This window comes from Grammomys surdaster, unplaced genomic scaffold (genome assembly GCF_004785775.1).
Source record: "Grammomys surdaster isolate TR1022 unplaced genomic scaffold, NIH_TR_1.0 214, whole genome shotgun sequence".
Classification (NCBI taxonomy): Eukaryota; Metazoa; Chordata; class Mammalia; order Rodentia; family Muridae; genus Grammomys; species Grammomys surdaster.
The window spans coordinates 2,044,211-2,063,075 of record NW_021604659.1 but is presented as its reverse complement, the minus strand read 5'-3'; the positions used below and the strand labels follow the sequence as shown (position 1 = coordinate 2,063,075).

General features: G+C 44.0%; 1 protein-coding gene and 1 non-coding gene across 2 annotated transcripts in view; one reads left to right on the top strand and one right to left on the bottom strand.

Moving 5' to 3' along the window:
* The window catches only part of Adam12 (ADAM metallopeptidase domain 12), a 277,083-nt gene that overhangs the window by 179,426 nt on the left and 78,792 nt on the right, over window positions 1-18,865 (bottom strand). The window lies entirely within an intron of this gene.
* Trnak-cuu lies at window positions 3,466-3,538 on the top strand. The gene has a single exon. It is a non-coding gene; the product is annotated as a tRNA-Lys (tRNA).

Below are 18,865 nucleotides of genomic sequence, written 5' to 3'. Positions count from 1 at the left end.
CCTTCCTTCCTTCCTTCCTTCCTTCCTTCCTTCCTTCCTTCCTTCCTTCCTTGAAATAGGTTTGAATCAATTCACTTTCTTCCTGTGTATACACAGAAGTTCAGGCTGCTGTGGGGTTCTATGGTCTCTCATGTCAGCCTTGCTTTGCTATTCTAATTTCATCATGTTCAGTCACTGACTGAAGCACCTTCTTCAACACTGGCACTCAGATCCTTCAGAGCTTAACCGAGAGCAGCTTTGATGGCAGATATGTTGATTTTTCTCAAGTTTACTGTAAATGTAGGGACAGGATTCCTTCTTCATGTAATCACTAAGCAGCAAAAAAGATGCTTGGAACTTGAGGTCAGTTCCCTTATCAGCCTCTTGATAGATTCCACATATATAGCTAGAGAGTGAGCTTACAATATTATATTTAGATGTAATTCATATACCATAAAATTCCCCCTTCTAAGCTGGACAAGCCAGTGCTTTTAACTATACTCATAGAGTTGTGGGAAAGATTTTTTTTAAGTTAAAAAACTGTTCATCTTATTTTATATGCACGGATATTTTGCCCATATATAAACATCTGTGTATAATGTGTATGTTCGGTACCCATGGAGGTCAAAAGAGGACTCCCTGGATCCCCTGAAACTAGAGTTACAGATAGTTATGAGCTGCTGTGTGGGTGCTGAGAATTGAGCCTGGATTCTCTGAAAGAGCAGCCAGTACTTTTATCCTCTGAGACATCTCTCCAGCCATGAACTTCTTTAGCATCACCTCCAGCCTCACACCCTCACTCTTCAAAGCTCACAAAGCTTTGCAGCATTCATGTTTGGCTTAGCAATTTTCCCCTGCTGCATCCAACACAGTGTGGAACTTGTGATAGATTCTCAACAAACACTTGGAGGAAAATGTTCATTATTTTGTAGAGGAACTAAGCTTAGAAATCTACTCAATATAAAAATATTGAGGGTATTGCTCAGTGTCTTAGTTAGATTTTATTGCTGTGAACAGACACCATGACCAAAGCAACTCTTATAAGGACTTACAGGTTCAGAGGTTCAGTCCATTATCATTAAGGAGGGAGGTTGGCAGCATCTAGGCAGGTATGGTGGAGGCAGAGCAGAGAGTTCTACATCTTTATCTGAAGGCTGCTAGTGGAAGACTGACTTTCAGGCAGCTAGGGTGAGGATCTTAAGCCCACATCCACAGTGACACACCTACTCCAACAGGGCCACACCTCCTAATAGTTTCAACTCCCTGGGCCAAACATATGCAAACCATCACACTCAGGGTGCTTGCCTAGCATGCGTGAAGCCATGGATTCGATTCTTGCCATCCCATTAACCAGGTGTAATCCCAGTACTTGGGAGGTGAAGGCAGAAGGACAAGAAGTTCAAAGTTATCCTCGGCTATTTAGTGGGTGCAAGATTTTTTTTTTTATAAAAAAAAAATTGTGTCTGACAGTACTTTTGTAAGTGATAAAATGCTAAAGATTATATGTTCTCACTCGACCAAACCAACCTGGAGAGTGTGGGATGGGCATGCTTTGTTCTTTGGAAAGAACACACTTCATTTTACCCAGTTTCACACTACAGGTTTCAGAGGTGATGCCCAGTTAATAGGCCATCCTGAGCTAGAGAGTGAGGTTGTCTCAAAACCATACCCCTGAACATTACTGATTCTAAAGTGAGTGTCTGCACAGGCAGGAGAGAAAAGCTAATAATCAATTCAGCACTTGTACCACACACAATTTTGCAGCATGATATGCTAGAATTTTCCAACTCATTGAAATGAATAAGCCACCCACAGAAACACGCGAACATTTTCTCTGGGGTGGTTGTGGAATAATTGCTGGGTGTAAAAATATGAACAGGCCTAAATTATCCACCAATTTAAAACTAGATATTTGTTCTTATCCTTACATCTCCATGTGACTAAAGCTAATTATTGTTGTGATTAATAATCCATATTCTGAAAAGCTTCCAGCCAGGCGCAGAGCATTTGAACTGGAGCAGGGCACAAGGCAGGCCTTTCAACTGCGCTCCTGAAAGCTCCCTGCAGACACACTAGAATGAGTTCTCATCTTGGTTACCCCTCAAAGCAGGGGCCACCTGCTGCCTCGACTCTGCACGGACATACTACAGGCAAGTCAGAGAAGGCTCCTCTATCAAAGCTTAAGCTTTCTGGACCAATGTGTATCTCGGGCTTAACAAAGTTCCATAACTTCTCTTAAGACAGGAACACAATAGAAAGAAAAGCCCAATTTTATCATGTGTTCTAATGATCCCTCTGCAAAGGCCAGAAACAACTGGCATGTTTATCAAGAAGATGTTGGGTACATGATTAGGGCTCACTCTGCACATGGTATCCTGCATAGAAGCATATAGCTGGTAGGAATGACTGCCCCCTGTGGTGGATGGCTGAGCCCATCCTAGCCCTGCCCTCTGAGCTCTGTGCCTCCATCATGTGGAGAATAGGGCAGGTAAAAACTCCTGCCTGTAGGTTGTTTTAAGGTCCTGTCCTGGGATGCAATTCATGGTTACTTTCAGTGGTTCCTGACTTAAGCAAGCACAACACAAGCATATTGCATACTGCTGCCATGGCTACCATCATCAGAGCACAGAGATGTCCATATGTTCACAGAAATGATGGGGGAGACTGGGAACTAGTTGTTTCCGAGAGATGATTATGGAGTCAAATGAGTAATTCACTCATTCATCACATCTTTAAAAATTGTTTTAAAATTTACTACTCCCCCATGGTGTATGTGTGTGTGTGTGTGTATATGTGTGTGTGTGTTCTTATATGCAGTGGAAGAGAAGTATCATCAGAGTCAGTTTTTTTGTGGATCTCAGGAATTGAACTCAGGTCATCAGGCTCAGGCACAGATTCCTTTCCCCACAAAGCCAACTCTAGCCAAGCCATATATTTTTGTAGTCTCTGAGATTCTGTGTGCCTTTGTTGCTGTAAAAACAAAACAGTATGTGCCATCCCCCCTCCAAAAAAATCCCAAACAAAACCTAAACCAAACAGCACTGTGTTTTTCTGAAATGAAGAAATAGGGCCCCTGATACAAGCAAATGTTTTGAAGTTGAACATCTGTGGGGTTCCACCATGACTTACCTTAAGAGTTGAACTCTGAACTCCTCCTCCCCTCCTGGGTCCCATGACACATCATTTCTGGAACTAGAATAGCCAACTCTTGTGATCCTAGGCCCCACCATTAGCTTTTTAGCCTGATGAATGCCTGGGTCCAGGGCTCTGTTCTGCTGGTCTCCCAGACTCCTATCATCCTCTCTCTCTCTCTCTCTCTGTCTTGTGGACTGTCACCTGCAACTATCACTTTTTCTTTGTCTTCTCTGAACCCTTAATATCCTCAAGACATGGTTCATATATTTGGGCTTTGTTTCAGACACACCTGTCTCATCAGGCTAGTTAAAACTGCACCCTGTGTCCTGTCTAACAGGACATTAAACAGGGGCCTGGCTAGCTCAGTTGGTAGAGCATGAGACTCTTAATCTCAGAGTCGTGGGTTAGAGCCCCATGTTGGGTGCCAAAATGTCCTCTCCAGCAGGACATTAAACAGGGGTTCGGGGAGGTCACCTGAAAGAGAGCGGGGGAGCAGGCAAAGATGAAAGGAATGACAACCTGTCTATAATCTGATCAGATTGTAATTTTTACTTTTCCACACACAGGTTATATACACAAAAAGGCAGGATGAGGGGAAGGGGATGACGTAGGAGTGTGGGTGTTCAGGGGGAGTACAGATCTCTTCCAGAACAGAGTGTCAGCTGGGTGAAGGTTCAGGGGACAGACCACTTTGACTCCGCCTATGATTCACTTGTCTTTATCTAAGTTGGTACTATCCACCAAGGTTGCCCATCTACAAGGGCTTATGACTAGGCTTGGCAGCCTTCCACCAAAGCTGTCTGTTTACAATAACTCCCAGCTATCTGTTTCAGTGTTTTTCCACAGAGACTCAAGACTTGGTGCTAGCAGGCATGTATGTTAGGCCTATTGCTGATTTTAGGCCTATGGCTGATTTTAGGCCTTCAGTGTATAAGCAGGGCTGCTCCCGACAACCCTGAACTTTCTGCTTACACCCATGGCTTTCTGAGAGACTGCATGGTACTGAGCGGTAGGGCTAGGCTACTTAGCACCTATTCAGCTCTGCCACTGGTAATTTTTGGCTGTAGGACCTAAAGTGGGTTCCTGTTCCAATCCAGGGTAGACAGGTGTGGTGAGATAAGCAGGGGGTAAAGAGGGTGTGCCACTCTTCCTGGATCCTTTCATTACTTCCTTTTCTCTTACCATGTATGCTGGGGGTTGAGCATCAGGAAAACTGTTCTGACCTTGCCTGGAGACTCCTGCTACTTAGCTTAGTGTTCCTTGAATCACATGATGGGACACTGAGTTCTGACAACTTGGAGAAACTTCATCCTAGATGAATGGGGAAAAGGAACATATTTGAAGAAAAGATGCACCCACCAGAATGCTAGAGGTGGAACTCAAGCAAAGAGGGGACTCAATCCCAAAGAAAGCTTCATGATGGAAAGGAGGTGAATTTTTAATAAACAGGAAAAGCATCAGAGGTAGCAAACTTCCTGTAACTCACGATGGCACAACCTATGTTCACAGTACAAAAGTGCATGTGTGTTGACTGAGTGCCATGCTGTCCATGAACATATTAACATTGTGACAGATGAGAGTTCATGAGTTGGTCTCACCTTCTGGCCAAAGCCCTCAGGTTTATACACTCTGGGGACATCTGTGTTATTGTCTTAGATGTGACCCCACCCAAAGGAAGCAGCCATAACCACATCCCCATGTCAGCTGCCTTGGGACCTTTGCTAGTCGCTTCATGTGCTTGCTTTTGCATGCAGCGTTAAAAGTATTTGCTTATAGCTTTCTGCTTTTAAAATAGCTTGAGTGGGTTAGGAAGCCAACTCAGTTGGCAAAGTGCTTGCTGGGTAAAGCACTGGGATCAGAGATGCATCACCAGAGGCCACATTGAAAATGGCTATGGTGGCTCATGCTTATCATCCCTGAAAGGAAAGCAGAGAGAGGGGCATTCCTAGGGCTTGCTGCCCAGTCAGCCTACTCTACTTGGTGAGCTCTAGGCTAGTCAGAGTCCTTGTCTCAAAGAAGCTAGATGGAACTACCGAGGATAATATTCTAGGTTCTTCTCTGGACTCCATACACAATCGCACACATCTGCACACACACAAATGCACTTGTACACATGTGTACCCCACATGTGTGAATACTCACATATAATCATGCATTTATAAAAATAAAATAAAAATTGTTTGAGTGATTACAAGTGAGGGATAAGGGATTAGACAGACTTCCTGCTAGGCAGACAGATAGAGACAGGGGTCACAGCTAAGTAATAAAGCAAACTTCCAAGATGGCCGGTTTCTTTCTCACTCTCTTGACATGAGATAAAAGCCTGGCAGCTTTAAAGAAAAAAAAATAAAAGGCTTTGTACATTTTTTCCTCTCTAGTCATTAGGCCTCCTGCTGATGGACTGGCTCAAAAGTTCCAAACAGGATCACAACATGCTATATAACAGTTGTGGGCAAATCAACTATCCTGTGTCTTTAAAGTGACCAACCCTAAATTTGGGAAGGAAGGCTCTTTAGAAACTTAAAAAACAAACAAACAAACAAACCAGCCATAAGAAGAGACTGGATTTTCTTTTAGCTTCCCAAGTCCTCCCTCTGCTTTGTGGAGGGTCTTCTGTTCATGTGTGTCCCATTACCTCCATTAAAAGTCTTTGTCCAGTTCCTGATTCTGTCTGCTCCTGTTTTCTGTATCTGAGATTTTTCTGTTGCTATGCTTTTTATCTAAGATTTTTCATTCTTCTTGACACAAGGACTGTACCATCCCCAGATTGGCACACTATATCCAGAACTGGCTTGCTGGCGTTGCCCCTCTCACGGGTCTCAGTCTTTGCTCAGGCCTAGGACTTAGAGGCCTCCTCTATGAAGGCCAGGGAAGACAGTGCCCAGTAAGGACAAACTCTAGCCTTCCCTGCATCATGCATGTCCCTCTCAACTTAAAAGAACTCCCATAAAGATTTAAGGAAAGCAACTCCTAGGCAGGCACAGGTCAGCTTGGAAGGGCAGGGTGCGGGTAGAGGTGGAGTGGGGGATACCACCATTTGTTTCCCAACTGTTAAGAAACTTTAAGCTCAAAAGCTCTCAATTTCACCTCTAACAATTTTGCTTCTAACAAGATGTGTTCCATCAGTGCCTTCTCCATAAATCACCCTCAGGATAGACCTTTTGTTCCAGGTTCATGGAGCTGTTGGGCCTGAGTAACTCCAGGAAGAGGAGGACACTCTGAAGCTATAAATCTGTTCCCACTGCTTTAAAATGTGTCACACAGCTTCCAGTGTATCTGCAGACCTGTCCTTTATTAATGACGCCCATGCTTTTGGCCACTGGGAATGCTGGACATATATCAAAAAGGCTTGGTGGGTCAGGGAGGTGGCCTCTCCCTTGGATGGAACTCAGCCAGCCTGCTAGGGTAATCCCAGCAGAAGGCCAAAGGATGCTATCTCAGAGCTAAATAGAAAATTCCAGATTTTGAAAGATGAGCCTGGAGATACTCAAGAGGCTTTGGGTACCTCTCCCCAGATACGTGCCCAGCCTTCAGCCCATGGTGTCTCTTTTCTATGACTTTCAAAGGTTCCACAGGACAGAAGTGAGTTTCTGTTTCTCTTTGTAGTGATACTCGGTGTTCACGAGTCCAGGCTGCTAGGAAACAAATTCTGGCACCTAGGAAATTTTATGCAAAGGGTGAGCCTTGGTAAACACATCTTACAGCGGAGAATGCTGGTGGAAGGTGGGTTCACTTTATAACAACTAGCAAAGGTTGAGCTTTGTTTCCCAAATGAGTGGCCTAAGTCTACGTGGCCTATAAAAAAAAGAGGAACCAAACTTTAATCAGAAGTGAGAAAAGTAATCACTGCTCCCATGGACTCCTACAAAGAAGAAACACAAACACCCGAATTCTATGAATCTGACACAGGAAATGTGACACTTGTGTATGTCACATGTTCTCATCTGATCAAATCATGCTTTGCAATAGGAAAATAAGTGAAAAAAATTGTAATAGGAAATACGACAAACTTTAAATAACCCAAGTCCATGAAATTGTCACTGGAAAGTAGAAGCATCATCTAAAATTCACAGTTTAAATAATATTTCCAGGACAGGCATTATAATATTTAAATATTTTAAAAATATCTACTTCAAAAAAATTATGCATGACGTGTCTGTGTACGTGAGAATGTGTGCCATGGAGTCCAGAAGAGGGTACCGGATCTGATGAGGCTGGAGTTACTGGCAGTTGTGAGCTGCCTGGTGTGAGTGTGGGACCAAACTCTCTGCAAGAAAACAATGCCCTCTCATCTACTAGGCATCTCTTCAGCCCTCAGAGTTCACACTTTTAAAAAATCATGTAAATTACAATGTTTTATAATAGGGAAAATGAAAACTTTTGGTGCTTTTTGGTGTTCATTAGATTAGGACTAGGAACAGCAATGATGTTGCAAGATAATCATTATCATCATTGTCCAAAGCTAATAGTAATATATCATTATTTGGTATCTATAGTCTATATGTTTAGGCAGACCCCACAGACATTGGGGTACTTTTGAGAGTGAATGAAGACACTGTTACAATGCTTGTCCTGGCAATATTGGATCATCTCAGGAAAGCCTGGACAGAAAGGACAACTGCCCATATCATCTGCCCACTTTCGTCACTGCTCACCAGGGTAGGTATTTTTGTCCCCATTTTACAGATAGAGGAGTGGAGACTTGGGTCAAGGTCACAGAACTAGATAATAGGAGAGGTTGTAGAGCTTACAAATGGGTTGAAAAGCTTTCACTTTTTGAGGTAGACCCTAAGCTAATTAGAAATACGCTGTGGGTTCTTTGGAGGCTCCTCCTCTCTCAGCCTATGAGATGGAAGGTATAGGGGAGAACATATTCCCACTCTGAAAGAACTAAGAAACAGGTTTGTGGGGAGTGTTTCAGAATGACCATTGAGCAATGGAGGCTGCCTTACTCACTGTCCATCCCCAGAGCATGGGATTGGCTGTCATTGAGGTTCAAAGGTGTGGTTCCTTATCCAGTGTGATTGACGTAAAGTGAACCCAGAAACTAACCCTCAGAGAAAATGTGCATCATTCTGGGCCATTTCTCATAGGGCTTTTGGAGGGAAAGACATCTTCTGAACTGAGATCTGTACAGATGTTTGGGGACCAAGAATAAAAGCCAGTGGGTTAGACCTTTGTCACAGATGAGGTCATTGATGCTTCTGATCAGCTGCTCATCTGCTTCACGCCTCGCCTTGTGCCTGGTCTCCTCAATCCTGTAAGGTAGGGTTACCCCAGCTTCCAGGTAAAGGAGATAAGATGCAAGTAGTCAGCCAGGCCTGGGAATTCTGGTCATAGAGTCCAAGTGGCTCACGCTGTTTGGAGGGAGCTCTTGAATTCAAAAGAATAAAAAACATACATGAACTGTCCATACAGGCCAAAAGACTGATTACCCTGGGTGTTACACCAGACTGTGTGTGACCTTTGGGATCAGAGCCTGAGGTGGTTATTGCAGGAATGTTCTGGTGACCTGGTTTAGGAGGCTTAGCTCTGAATGACCAGTCCTGTAGCAGCCACATCACTTCAGTCCTCAGAACTTTCCTTCTCACAGCCAGTCAGAGCAGGGCACATTTGCTAATCCGGACATGTGCTCATCTCTTTAGTTCTATGTACCAGTGATCTTTAACCTCATCTTCATTTTAAAGACGGGCAGGGCCGTAAAATAACCACATTTTATGAAGGAAAATGGATGTCCATTAAATCTAATCGTGTTATTACGACATTGTAACAACTTAGTGTGTACCCTTAGCTTAACAACCTCAGGCCAAGACAATAGTACAGCAGGGAAATAGATATGCTGCAATTGCCTACAAAGCAGCATTTCTCTCAGGGTACCAGCTAATGTGTTGATATGACAGGTACATCCATTCGTTTCACCTGGCTAATATTTTGAAAATAGTTTCTCTTCCTGTTATTATTATCAGATAACTCTGAGCAAATGAAAAAGAAGTGTGTTTATATATACGATAAGAATTGGATCACTCCTGGAAACTGACCTGGAATTTATTCATCAGAACTAGGGCTCTGGCAGTCAGAAAGCAGGAGGAACACGTTGGATAGTAGCTGGACAACTTTAGGATTTTCCAGGGTAATAAACAGCACCTCATCAAACCAAAGAGGATGATTCAAAACCTCAGCAGAGACTAAGTCCACCCAAGAGGACACATGGATCTCCTTGGAAGATGGGTGGCACATACCTGTCCATCAGCTAGGGTACTTCTATCCTTCAGATGGAACCAGATTCAGTCCCTTATAAAATCTGGGTAGCTGAGAGTTGAAACCTCTATGTGCAGTAGATACTGATTTACACAGAGACATATAACTGGCCAAGGAGCAGGGAATAAGAGACTGAAGAATGCTTGGCCTTAAATAGGACATCAGCATCTCACCCCTTCAACTGAAGCTCAGGGATCATTACTGTAGTGTCAAACCTAGAGATGATGGATTCCTACCAGGAAATAGTGTCTTCTCAACACAGTAGGGCAGCTGAACTTATGAACTCAAAGTGATTGTGACAGAATGCACAAGAGTCGCATGCACTCAAGCTAGACACAATCCCATGGAGGGACAGAGGTGGGCATGAAGTCCTGCCCTTAGCTGAGAAACTATTGGCAACTAATAGCTACTGGGAGAGAAAAATCAGTTTTCTTTAAGGGCCCTCTGGTAGGGTGACCACAGTCCAGTAGAAAGTCACCTGTCTAAGAGTATATGGGAAGTATAAATTGTATTTGGTCAATTTTTTTTAAAAAAATAGGACACAAAGTTTAGTGGGTAGAGAAGGGGTGAGGGTCTGGGAGGAGTGGTGGGAGGAGGATGAATATGACATATTTCTAAAAAAAAAAACTAATTAAAACACAAGGCTAGAGCTTTGTTAACTGTCTCCAGATCTGAGCTTTCCTTTGTATGACAGCAAAAGAGTCACTAAGTATTTACTGAGTGGTTTCTGTGAGCTAAGGGTTGTGCATCACTCTCTCAGTAAACTTAGACACAGTCCTCTGTACCTGCAAGCTCCACACCCATGGAGTTAGTCAGCCACACTGCACCTGTAATGAAAACGCGCAGGTTTAAAATACATTTGTCTATTTATCTATCTGTGTGTGTGCACACATGTACATGGAAACCAGAGGACAACTTGCTGGTGTCACTTCTTTCCTTTCTGTATGTAGGTTCCCAGAGTCAAGCTCATATTAGGCTGGGCAGGAATGCCTTTACTCACAGAGCTGTCTCACTGGCCCAACTGTTTTCTCCTTATTTTTATTCCATAAACAATACAGACTAAGGACTAGAGAGATAGCTCAGCCACTAAGAGCAGTATATACTGCTCTTGCAGAGGAGTTGAATTCAGTTCCCAGTACCCTGCTCACAATCACCTTTAACTCCAGCTACAGGGATCCATTACCTTCTTTTATATTGCCAGAGGTGGTGTGGATGCTGCCTCTCTTGGGTCTATGCAGAACACTCCTCTAGCACAAGTCAGCTATGGATGAGGCTTCAGACCCACTCCACAAGCAGGACAGTGGTAGCTTTGGAATAGTTAACCATCATCCCAGAAGGAAAGCTGTTTTATAATATATAATATCTATTATATATAAAAATATAAATATAATGTATAGTTATGTATAATATGTAATATGATACATATTACATGTGTGTATATATGTGTGTGTATATATATATGAATGTATGTATGTATATATGTATATAATTAACAACAATAATAAAAGCCTTAAACAATATACTCTGGAATTATTTACAAATCATTTGCATTATATTAGATGTTAGAATCTACAGATGATTTACATCTCTAGGTTACAGACACACACTAAGTCATTCAGTATGAAGGACATGAGCATTGATCAATATTGTATCCTTGATGTTCCTGGAACCAATGCCACGTGGCTATCTGGACAGCTATGCTATGAGGCTTTGTGCTATCTAATGAAAGATGTTAGGAAGTGAAGGACTTAGGGAGTTAGGGAGAAATTAGGGGGTGATCTAGTTGATGGCCTCTCAGCACTCATTCTAAATAGGGGCACCGTGGCATGTTTGGCATGCTTGTAGGGGGTTGCTGGGTAAAACCTAGGGCACTTGACTAAACTTGATTTCAGATAAATAATACATAATCATCACTAGTATATTTTTAAGACATAATTCTAAAAATTCTTTATCTGAAATTTAAGTTCACATCTGCTGCTTGGCCACCCTGAGCAGCTTCCCTTCTGGGATGATGGTTAACTACCCCAAAGCTACCACTGCCCTCCTTGTGGAGTGGCTCTGAAGCCTCATCCATAGCTGACCTGTGCTAGAAGAGTGTTCCACCAAGACTCAAGTGGCAACATCCACATCACCTCTGGCACCTATAAGCCCTTCTCAGGCACCTGCTGTTTCTCAGAGAAGGTTAGCCTCTGACAATGGTCAGTGCCTTGTGTCAGAAGATTGCACATCTCCAGAAGGCCAGATAGGACTAGACGCTTGCAAACCATACTTCACACGCTTCCCTTGAGGAAAGATGAAACCTCTCCATGCAGTAGTGCCAGTTAGATGACCACACAACCCCTTGGAAAGCAGAGCAATTTGTCAAAAACACATGCAGGGCACAAATGTTCCTAAGTCCTGCCAGTCTTCCTGTGGTACTCATTTCGGAAACATAGAGTGGTCCTATGGGGCCTGGATACCAAGATACTAATCTCTGTATGGTTTGTTTATCTTCTAAGCACAAGGCTTAACCAGATGCCCAAACAAAGGAGGCAAGTCTCCAGCTGATGAGATTACTTGATGAACTCTTTCTAAGGCATTGACAAAGTAGAATTTAGAGCACCATGCAGAAATATTTGAAAAGAGAAGGACACAGTTGTGATGACATCATGATGGAACATCCACACATCTAAGAGGTCTGAGGAGATGTATAGATGCTGAGGCTGCTCAAAAGTGAGGGATTATGGATGGTTTTCACACACACCAATTCCCTACTCATTTTGTAATGTCTTCACATGTGGACATGGTTAACATGCTTGTAATCAACTCTCCATGTCTTTCCTTTCTCAGTGAAGAAGAGGGAACTTGGCCGGCAGCTTCTATCTACTGTAACCAACACAGAAATGACGGGAGGGAGAGGTAGATCTAAAATTCAAGGTAGCTGGAATTCTACTTCTCCCTGGAAGTCAAACCATCTTCATTCTTCCCACAGAGAAAGGCACCTTGGCAGGTACTATACCTTATACCCAAGGCTGTCTGGTCAAAAATGACAGCGTCTTCCAATTTCTTAAGGTGATATTCCTGTGAGTTACTGACTGTCATAGACCCTTAGAACCAAATATCCCAAGAAACCATCTTGCCCAGGGCCACCCATGGTCCATCTGAAGTCCCTAGCCTAGATGGCTGTCTCCTGAGGTTCTTAGCAGTGCAGTGCAGCCCCTTTGAGCAGGGTTACTGCTCACCTATCATAGGAACAGCGTTCCATGGAACAAGAATGCTAGTAGTCTCTGGAGACAGGAAGAGTTCTGAGTCAAAGGGGCTCATGGACACAGCTCAGGCTGTTGCAGAGATTTGTGTTTAGAAAGGGGCCAGGTCCAAGTGTCTCCATAGCACAGAACTCTCCCTTGTAAGAACAGACTCTTCTTGGAGCAATCAGCTTTTGGGACCTTACATGGAATGAATTGGCAGGTTTACAGATCATACCTCCATTTCTAGGTGTTTCTCTGCTCAGGCCTTTTAGTTTCTCTGTGAGGGTACTTTTCACCTAGTAGTGATGACAAGGCCAGTGCCCACCCCAGGGACAGTGCTGGAAGAAGACAGAGCAGAGCCTCTGATCCAGGTGAGTGGCAACCACAGGACTGTCTCTTCTACCCAGCAGGAGCAGCTTGCCTGGCTTTCCAGAAGCCATGCAACTTGACCCACTGAGTAGCAGACAACACACACCATGTATTTTTTTAGTGGATCCGATAGTCACACTAGCCCATAGAGTCCCCCAAAGAGTCCATGTGGAGCCCTTATCCTCATTTCTGGTTTGTTTTCTACGGGTAATGAAGATAGAGACACTGGTGTTCGAGAGACGTTGGTGATGGCGGGTGGGGTGATGCTCCTGCAACTTCATACTCTCCTGGCATCAGGTGATGTCAGGTGTGTATACACCCCCATCACCCATTCATTTCTGTATCTCTGTAGAGACCTCAGACGTCATTTGATACACACCCCAATCCTTTAGAAATGAGATTTACTGGAGGAGATTTCCCTTCCTTTCACGTGGGCTGAGGGAAAGTGCCTTTGTCAGCTGGTCTGTCATCCTGACTAATTGTCTCTGGGTTCCTTGGAGCTGTAGAAAGCCCAGCTTTCTGCCAACTCCTCCGCCACAAATGCTTTGCTTTATTCAAACAGCAAACGCTCTGCATTTGCTCCCATCATTCCCCTATCCATTTATGGTTTATGAGTTTTCCCGAATGCTTCCAGATAGGATGCAAATGGGAGGGGGCTGTGCTTATAATAAGCAGAGCTCTAAAAAACCGGGTGCAGTTTAATCTTAATTCATGCTCTCTTAATAAGATTCAAGAACAGTGCACTGACAAAGATTCAAATTTGATTCTAAAGAGGCATGCTGTTTCTTCCTCCCCATTTCAGCTTCTCTGTGTTATATTTTTTCCTCCTGTTCACTCACATCTGCTGAGGGAAAGGCTGAGAATAAGAGCTAATTGGGGGTAGGTGCTGCTTCTCCCTGGAGTTTGTCTTGGTGTCAGCCTTTGCTGTACATATCACAGGCAATAAAATGATGAATGGTATTCTACACGGAATGACCTTGGTTGAACGAGCTGAGAACCTCTGAGGTATCTATACATAATTTGAAGGACAAGGGAAATGGCTCTGTCAGTCAAATGATTGCTACGTAAGCATGAGGACCTGTCTTGTGTGAGACCAGTGTTGATGTTTCTACCCCTGTATGCGGGCAGCTAGCACCTTTACAGCATTCCTGTGGGATAGGGCTCAATTTTATAGATGGGAATGGCAACTTCTGCAAAGCCAGATGTCAGACATAGGCCAAGCAGATCACAGAGCAGGGCTTGAGTTCTAACCTAGCAACATGTTCACACAGTATCTTATTGACCCATAGTCCAAGTAAGGCCATGGGGCTCTAAACACCCAGACCCCTTGGTGCTGGTGGGGAATGTCTTTTAGTGGGACTGGTCCAGGGCTCCTGTAACACACAAAACTCTGATTTGGAAAAGCCTGAGGCCTGCCTGGGGTTCCTGGGGTACCTTCCTCCTCCTCTTCTTCCCAGTGGCCTATAGGGGTCAGGGAAATCTCATATTCAGCTCTTCGAAGGGATGGACAGCTCTGTAGGCTCAGGCTTGATTGTGCCCATGAGTAAAACCTATTAAAAGAGAAAAGCCACACCTCAATGTGTCTCCAACATCTGGCCACTTTCTTTCACAGAGATACTAGCTAGCTTCCTACAGCCAGGGCCAGCTTATATACTGATCCAAATGAAGCTTTTCTGGGAAAGTAGGTGGCCAGTGGGGAGAAGGAGAAGAGAGACGTATGGAAGCCACACTCCTCACTCTCAGGAAGACTGGGGGAACACAGTACCCACCACCACACCTCAAGTTATGAGGTTCCTCTGTATCCTCCCACAACACAATGGCCTTTAGTTTTTTTATTTTCCTGGAGGACAGCATGTAGCCTCCCGAGCTCCTCTGCTTCCTGCCTTCCCTGTCTCACTCACCCTGGCTCTGAGCATCCACAATGCCATCCTCACAAGGGTACATCATCACAGCCAACACTGGCCATTGGCCACAGGTGGGCAAGAAGCAACATGGGAAGATGTACACTTCCTGGGCTTTTGTCCAGCCTTGGACAACCCCAGGCAAGTACCACAGCAGGAGAGGGGAGACCAGTTATAGGGGGCACACTGCAGTGAGCAGCACCAACCCTGAGCCATACTGTCAGCTGCCTTTTCCATACTGATAAGTTCAGATGGACAGCTACTATTTAAAATGGCAGTAGCTCCAGAAGAAGGTACACATGCTAGGGTTTGCTGCCCATGACTTCCTGGAGCTGTCTCCTAGTGGCTATGGTGTGAATGCTTCCCTAAAGTGATGATCACCCTGGACTATTGTGTCCTACTCCCTCTTGTCCATACCTCCTGGGAAAGGTGGACGAGACAGGAACTCATCTATTAAAGAATTATTTATGTGTTACATGACCCATCATATCTATCTATCACAGAGCATGGGGGGAGTGAAAGAGAAATAATGGAAAAGGAATCATTTAAAAAGGTTGACTGCTTGGAGACTATGATCTGTCAGTCCTAGTGTCAAACCTGAGTGAATGTTAGAGGCTTCTAGTTAAAGTCTTCATTTTACAGGTGAATAAATGAATGAAGAGAGTTTCACAAGGTCACACAGCAAATGAGTGTGAGATCAGGACAAGAATATCTATGGCCTTGTATGACCTTGCCCAATCCTTTCAAATATTGGCTTGCTTTCACGTCTCAGTGAAGAGACGTCAGACTTCCTTGAATAGCTAGAGACAGCATGGTTGAATGTGTAACACATGGAATATTAGCAAGAATGTATTTGAGCTAGATAATGAGGGGAGACCAAAGCATGTACAAAGTTGCCTGGTCCTGCCCTTCAGTCTGATGCCGTCTAGTCTTTCAGCATATGCCAGGTTCAGCCTTTGTCACCAAACACTTCAAGTACATGGCTGGGAATAATGCTACTCCCTGGAATGTTGCAATATGGTATAGCTACCACTTCCTCACTGTTCCAATAGGACATGGGAACCAGCTGCACAGGAATCTCCACCCACAAGCCAGATGGACCAAAGATGTAGCCTTGGAGAATATCAGTGGATGTGAAACGGAGGTTACCCAGTAACATGAAATGTGCACCTGGGGTTCAGCCCAGGCAGTCCTGGAAGACCTCAGAGAGAGACATCCTACTGAAGACAGCTGTGGAGCTAAAGATCCTGGCACAGACAGCCCAGGCAAATGGGGACCATGTTCTCTGCACATGTCACAGATGGTGTAAAGATGACATCTCCATGAGGAAACAAGGAGTGGTACCATTCTCAGGCCAGTGCTATTTCACCCTCAATGTCTGCCTGAGTAAGCTCTCCAGAATGCAGGCAGGACTGTGAGGGAAGGATGCAGAGTTAAGAGGCCAGTAACAGGAACAAGAAGACAAGGTAGGCTTAGAGGGTGTAGTGAGCACAGTGCTTATCTGTCAGGATGTCCTCTCTACAGACCACTCAGCTAAGGGGAAGGGCCTCTTACCCAGCAGGCAGCTGCACCATCAAAGACCCTTCTGTCATTAGCCCAAGATTGGGATGGCATGGAGTAAAGGTTTTAGGGTATTGAATACAGAGGCTGAGTTTCTGTTGTGCCCGAACCAACCAAATGACCTTGGGCAAGAATTACTTTCTGTCCCTTTAAACAGAGACTGATAACCATACCCATGCCCAAGGCTGTGTAAAAGTTAACTGAGAAGACTATTGAGCAGTCTGGTGTATTGGAACTTCTCAGAAAAAGATAAGGGAAGTCCACATTTGCTGAGGGGTCGCCAGGGTCTAGGCTTTTTTCCCAGGTACCAGGATAGAGACACAGAGAGATAATAAAGCTAACTTGGACTGCTTTCTAAGGGAAGCGGTCTGATGGGAGAGGTGTGTGACGTTCCTGTGGGGAGTGACTGCACACTGCCCAGCAATGCATCTCTATTTGCTCTGCTCCTTTGTTTAGTCCCTGAAAAATCACTCTGATTTTACAGCTGTGTCAACAATGACCTTCTTATGAAGATAAATGTTTTTCACTATCACAAAAGATAATTGCCATCACCAACACCATGATTTCTGTCACTTCCCCCACCGACCACCATCACCATGATTACCATTATTATCACCATTGCCATCATCATCACTGTCACCATGACAACTAGCACTACCACTATAGTTTCATAATTATGGTCACCACCATCATTATCACCACTACCACCATCACCACCAATTATAACCAATTCAACCACTATTTCCATCATTGACATCTACCATCAGTTTCTGTAATCCCCACATTTATCTTCATCAGCGTTATTATCTCTATCATCATCACCATTGTTGCTATTACCTCGATTACTACTATCACCATGGTAACGTTATAACCGTTACCACTGCTGTTGCCATCATTACTGTGATCTCTAACATCATCACCATTGCCTTCATTGCCATCACTATCATCTTCATCACCATCTCTACTACTGTTTCCATCACCGTCTTTCTTGTCTCTGTCATCACCACCGCCACCACCACCTGCCTCCATCACCACCATCATGATTGTATTTAACATCTTCAAGCCCTTTCCTAAGCACTTTGCTTGGCTCCCTTATGGATTGTCCCTCTGGCTTTTAGGGGACATATTATCCACACAGAGTACCCTTTACTATTCAGAACATGGACCAGCAGTATCTACCCTTCACAGGGGCTTCTTAGAAGCAGGGGTTCTTTAGCTCCCTCTGGACCACTGATTTATAATGTACATGTTAGTCACATCTACAATGGCTCTTAGATGGATCTGAGCTTGAGAAGCACTAGCTTGTATAATAAGACAGAACTCAGAAAGGCACTAACTCCAAGGAAAATGTGGCTGGTGCAGTCAGAGTTCTAGCACCTTTGTCTGCCTACTCCTTATTTCTTCCCAGGGGCCCGCTGAATAATCCTGATACCACCACAAGGTCAAGAAAACAAAGTGACAGAAACCAAAGTATTACAATACTTCCAGGGGGCTGCAAGAGCTAGCCGGGGTGAGAAGAAAGCAGGTATTGGTAGTTCCCATTTGTTTCCAGAACTATTTCCCTCATGCTGCTCCAAAGCTGTGGGTCCCTGGGGAAGAACTGGCAGAACACATGGGCATGGGATCCCAAGTCTGGATTGAGTGAATGACCTCAAGGGAGGATGAGGACTGTCATAGGCATTCTTGGCTCGGACTTGAAAAGCAGAAAGCTGGATATATAACATCTGAGTAGATTGGGGTCCCTACACCCCCCAGAACTGCCCAGGTTCTCAAATAAAAACCAAATGCTGCTGACAAAAGCAAACCAATATTGTTTGAAAGTGTGCAAAGTCCCAAGAATGCCAGCTGCATGCCAGTCAATGGCTGGTATTAACCAAAGCTTAACACTTGCAACGTGAGGGATTTTGCCCCATTAAAGCATACTCTAAGATGATTTCTTTTCTATTCAACTATTAAATGCTTGAGTTCAAGAAATCATTCCTCACAAAACTAAGCAGCAGCAGCTAATGAAACAGAAGCAAACAGATTGTCAAGAGAGAACTTTGAACATCCTTTGGATAGAAGGATTTCATCTTAATGAAACCCTAAGATACTTAGTTATTTTTTAAGCATATGTTTTTTGAATACTGAAATAGAAAACATCCTCCTCCTCAGTCTATGGCCTACTAGAGTGAAACCAGATCACTGGGAATCCTGTTTCCAGTGGAGAACTGAGAATGCAATTCCTACAGTGCTACTAAATGAAGTGCTTGCTTGTAGGAATCCTTTCCCATGACTCTAAGGAGTCTTTACATTCATCCTTCTTCCTGGAAATTGCTATCTACAAAAAAAAAGCTGAATGAGTCAAGCCAAATTTCCCACCATGCCTTGCTCCCTCTTTCCTCTGTATTAACATGGCATTGGTCTTCTGACTGCATGATAAATCAGATGGCTGGA